This window comes from Pinus tabuliformis, chromosome 4_1 (genome assembly GCF_031772625.1).
Source record: "Pinus tabuliformis cultivar Carrire ecotype Pingquan chromosome 4_1, CPIR1, whole genome shotgun sequence".
Lineage (NCBI taxonomy): Eukaryota > Viridiplantae > Streptophyta > Pinopsida > Pinales > Pinaceae > Pinus > Pinus tabuliformis.
In genome coordinates this window covers 104,349,516-104,355,515 of record NC_142303.1, presented here as the reverse complement: position 1 = coordinate 104,355,515, position 6,000 = coordinate 104,349,516, and positions in this window count along the sequence as shown.

Sequence of the window (6,000 nt, the reverse complement as noted above, 5' to 3'; positions counted from 1 at the left end):
TATATCATTTTGTGCACTAACTATATGACTAAGTGGGTTGAAACCAAGGTAACTAAGGAAAAAACAGAGGAGAAGGTGGCTGAGTTCTTAAGGGAGAATGCATTTTACAAATTTGGGTACCCTAGAGAACTGGTCACTAATCTAGGCAGCCAGTTTACCTCCAACATGATTGAATACTTGCTCAGCCAGGATAAGATCAAGCATAGGACCTCCACTCCTTATCACCCACAAGCTAATGTGAAAGTGGAGGTGACCAACTAGAGTGCTGGAGGATATCTTGAACAAATTGGTTAGCAACAATAGGAAATATTGGGTAGATAGACTATTTGAAGCCACCTGGGCCTATAATACCACCTAGAAGACCACCATTGGATTCACACCCTCTAAGCTAGTCTATGGGACAAAGGCCCTGTTGTCCATTGAATTTGAGTATAACACATTGAGGATCGCAGCCCAACTAGATCTAGATCTTAGCAGTGCACAAAAAGAGAGGTTTCTCTAGTTGAATGGTTTAGATGAGTTCAGAATGCATGCCCTCCTACACACAGAGGTAACTCAACTTCAAAGGAAGATTTGGCATGATAAGAACATCAATAATAAGCAATTTCAAGAAGGTGATTGGGCTTTGATATATGATTCCAGATATAAAGACTTTAAGGGAAAGTTAAGGACAAGATGGTTAGGGCCATATGTTATAGAGAGATGTCATGATAATGGTTTAGTGCAGATCAAAACCATATATGCAGAGGCCATTCCTTTACTTGCTAATGGGCACAGACTAGAATTTTACAAGAGGCCATTGTCAAAGAAAGAGTTCATTGATGGTATCAATAAAACAATGATGGTGGTGGAGCAAATTTCAACTCCTGCTTCATCAAGTCACTGAGAAAATAAAAAAAGAAAAAAAAGGAATCAGGTGAAAACCTCCATGAGGCACCTGAGTCCCACTATTGGGCTGAAAACCTCTTGGGGCGGCCCAATGGTGTCAAAAAAAAAAGAGAAATAAAAAGATCTCCAGGTGAAAACCTCTCTTGAGGCACCCAGGGCAAGAAACTAGAATGAAAACCTCTTGGAGGCAGGCTAGTTGTTTTTAAAAAAAAAAATTAAAAAAAAACGAGAAAAGAGAAAATCATGAAAAATTGTTTGCAGGTCAGCAGGAGGACGATCAAATAGCAAAGGGGAATAAAAAAGTGACTTATTCCACTCATATTTTTGTTTCGCCAGCCATTATCCTTCATCATTCCACCATTCCTTTCATCATCTTCACTCATTTGCCTCAGTTTGCAAGGGTATTGTGTTTTCTACAGGATTCCCTGTAAACCTACAGGATCCCCGAAAAACCTACAAGATGATCCTGTAGGAATTACAGTGGCTTCAGAATCCTAAAATGAGTAACCCTAGGGAAAGGAGATGACCTGCCCATGTCAACAAATAAAAAACCCTACTGTTAGCGCCTAAATCTACCTTAGGCTGAGAAAGGTAGGTCTAGGGTAACATCAAACCACATTAACCTGGTAGGTAGCCCTACCGGCTCTGGAGGGGGCTCTGTCCTTGTCAATATCAGGAAAATATAACAAATGAGGCTTGAGATGATTGACATAAAGACTAATTTTAGGCTAGGCATATGCTCAGAGGATTTTGATTGAATTTTATGTTGGTTTGTTGGATCAAATGTGAAAGGCAGTTTTGGGTCTAGGGAATGAACTCAGTCTTGTAGAGGTTTCTGTAGGGTGAGGTAGGAAAGTGATTTAGTACTTTAGATTAGGTGTAATGGTGAGTCTTAAGACTGGTGAGGAGTTGGAGAGGGCATGAATGTGTCATGAGTCCTCTTCAAACGGTAGAAAACATGTAAAACTAATGAAACCCTAAGGTAGAGCACTGCAACATCAATGATTTCTGTAGGTTTTAACCCCGTACAGAAATTACTTGCATACGAATTCTAAATCACAGAAAAATAAACAATGCGAGAGCATAACACATAAAACACATATACACAGAGATTTCCCCTGGATCCCAAAACTGGGACTACCAACTTGATTTTTCATTATATACCTTTCAATGTTACAATACATATTTATACATGTCGAAGCATCCAATACCATGGACCGAAAACCATCGCGTCCAAAACCATGGACCGAAAACCATAGGTAGGTTCGCCCAACCTAATATAGGGTCCAAATTTTTTTTTCCCGGGGCGCTGCCCTGAACCCCGTAGAGGGGGGCTACCCGCCCCCCTCAAACCACTTGGACAGGAGGGGTTGCCACCCCCCCTGTGACCCCCCCACTACGCAATCGGCACAACGGGGAAGGCTCTGCCCCCCCTCTAAACCCCTGATTCACTATGTGGGTTAGTCGTGGAAAGAATATAACACAACCCAAGAGTCGCACACTTGTTGTTTTCTTTCCACAGGGGGCCACATGAGAGCTTAGTCATTTTTCCAGCCCTGAAATGCCCATTGTTTCTCTACACCAAAAGAACTTCTCAGAGCTCACAGATTTTGTCAATGCATCTGCAATATTCTTCAAAGTGTCCACCTTTACCAGCAACACTTTTTTGTCTTCTATCATATCCCTCACAAAGTGATATTGAACATCAATGTGCTTCGTCTTTGAATGATAAGCAGGGTTCTTTGCCAAGAAAATTGTACTTTGGCTGTCACAGTCTATTCTTATAGCTCCCTGTACTAACCCCATACTTGAACACAATCTTTGCAACCAAACTACTTCCTTACTTGCATGAGTGGCTGCCATGTATTCTGCCTCTATAGTTGATAGTGCCACTACAGATTGTTTCTTACTCATCCAACTAACTGCACCTCCAAATAGGTTAAACACATACCCACTTGTATATCTTCTCTGATCCAGATCTCCAGCCCAGTCTGCATCAACAAAGCCACGAATATCCAACACTCTGTCCAATCCTGGTCTTCCTTGGTAGCACAAACCATAATCACTAGTGCCACGCAAATACCTGAAAACCTGCTTCATTGCTGTCCAGTGCTCCTTCCCTGGTTTTGACATAAACCTGCTCAATACTCCCACTGCATGTGCAATGTCTGGTCTAGTACAGACCATTGCATACATCAGGCTACCAACTGCACTTGCATATGGAACACGGGACATATCCTCTTCTTCTTCTTGTGTCTTGGGACATTGTTCAGCAGATAACCTCACACCTACAGGAATAGGAACCTTCACCGGTTTACTATCCTGCATATTTAACCTCTGCAGTATTGTATCGACATACTTCCTCTGGTTTAACCAGAGCTTCCTCTTTGCCCGATCTCTTTTAATTTCCATGCCCAAAATATAGTTTGCAGCACCAAGATCTTTCATGTCGAATTTGGAGGACAATTGGGTCTTCAAATCCTGGATAATTTCTTTGTCATTTCCAACCAGCAACATATCATCCACATACAAGACCAGATAAATAACACGGTCACCAATTAATTTAAAATACACACATTGATCTTATTTGCTTTTGGTGAAGCCAAGTCCCCGTATAAATGTATCAAATTTCTGATACCACATCCTTGGTGACTGTTTTAACCCATACAGAGACTTCTTTAACTTGCATACCAGTTCTTTCTTACCCTTCACCGCAAAGCCTTCAGGTTGCTTCATGTAGATTTCCTCTTCCAAATCCCCATGAAGAGATGCTGTCTTCACATCCATCTGTTCTACCTCAAAATAAAAAGCAGCTGCAACAGATAAAAGTAACCTAATAGAAGTTACCTTGGCAACAGGAAAAAAATATCACCAAAATCAATTCCTGGCACCTAGGAATAACCTTTTGCTACCAACCGAGCTTTGTATTTCTCCACCTTCCCTTCTGCATTTGTCTTATTTTTGAACACCCATTTGCTGCGAATGGGTTTCCTTCCAGCTGGCAACTCCACCAGATCCCAGGCCTCATTTTTGTGCAAAGATGCCATTTCATCAACCATGGCCTCTTTCCAGAGTTTTCCATCCTCTGAATCTACTACTTCCTTCACAGTTCTGGGATCATCATCAGTAACAGACAAAGAAAAATTTGAATAGAAAGAAAAAGGACTATACCTTTCTAGTTGCCTTCTTTCTCAAACCGATCTTATCACAGCCGGAGTTTGTGGCTCTTCATCTTCTGATTCCTCCTCTGCTGCAGAGTCTGATTCTTCCTCCTTTAGCTCAAACTATATCTTCTCAGGTTCCTTTGGTTGGACTTCATGTTTAATAACATCTTTTACCTCTCTGAACACCACATCTCCATTGTACACAACCTTCCGTGTGACTGGGTTCCAAATATTATAACCCTTTAAACCATCCTTATACCCAATAAAGATGCACTTTTCAGATTTACTATCCAACTTGGTTCGTTTCTCCTTTGGAACATGTACATATGCATGACATCCAAATACCCTTAAATGTGAAAGAGAGGGTTTCTTACCAGTCCATACTTCTTGTGGAGTCTTATCCTCCAACGCTAATGAAGGTGACCTATTGACCAAGTAACATGCAATATCCACCGCCTCTGCCCAGAATTTCTGTCCTAACCCGACACCACTGAGCATGCTTCTTGCCCTTTCCATCAACGTCTTTTTCATTCTTTCTGCGACTCCATTCTGCTGAGGTGTATATGGAGTAGTCTTCTGCCGTGCTATACCACACTTCTTACAGAATTCTTCAAATTCCTTGCTGCAAAACTCTCCACCATTATCTGTCCTCAACACCTTTATCTTCTTCTCTATCTGATTTTCCACCAGAGCCTTAAATTCTTTAAACCTGTCAAAGACTTCAGATTTCTTCTTAAGGAAATATATCCATGTATTCCTTGAGAAGTCATCTATAAATGATACATAGTACACATACTTACCCAGTGATGGAACCTTCACAGGTCCAAACACATCACTGTGCACAAGCTCTAATATCTATTTCGCCCTCTTAGCACCAGAGGGGAAACTCACCCGATTCTGATTCCCATATACACAATTTTCACATAAATCAAAATCCAGAGAGCTATTACTCATACCTTCTACCATACCTTTACCATGAATTATTCGAAGGCCCTTCTCTCCAATATGCCCAAGCCTTTGATGCCACAACATGGTATTCTCTCTAGAGACCACTAGATTTTCAGCTCCACTTTCAGGAACCACAAAACCGTTGCACCCATAAAAAACAGTGCTACCCTACAACTTGTACAGAGTTCCAATTCGAACTCCCCGCATCAATACCAGTGCTCCCCGAACCATCTTGCAGGTATCCTTCTTGAACACTATTTTTACACCTACATCATCCAACTTGCTTACAGAAATCAGATTTCTGGCCAATGCAGGAATATGAAGAACACTCGGAAGTGTTCTAACCCTTCCACCTTGCAACTTCAACTTTAATTTTCCGCGACCAATGATTCTAGCCTTCCTATCATCTCCTAAGAAGACATCACCACAATCGTATTTCTCATACTCACAGAACCACTCTCTATGGGGAGTGAAGTGAAAGGATGCACCTGAGTCAATCAACCATGCCTCATGATCTACATGTGTACTTGAAGAAGCCAAGTACACATCCCCACCTTCATCTGAGGTGGTTTTCGCCTTTGCAGAAGGAGCATCATCAGATCCCTTTCCTTTATCAAGAGCTTTAGATTTACAGTCCATTTTGAAGTGCCCTTCCTTTCTGCATTTCCAGCACACCACCTTTACAGGTTTTCCTAGAGATTTAGATATCCCTCTAGATTTAGATCTCCCACTCGATGACTTATTTTCTTTTCTATTCTGGGTCTGTCCTTGTACAGACAAGGCATCACCATTCTGGCTCTCCATATTTTTCTGTCTCATCTCCTTCGTCAGCAAGGCTGAGACTATTTCATCAAACTGCAAAGTAGTTGCATTGCTACCTATTGCAATAACTAGACTATCCCACGAATCTGGTAGAGAACACAACAAACTAATGCACTTATCTTCATTTGAAATTTTAATATCAATAGACGCTAACTGACTTACCAAAGTATTAAATGCG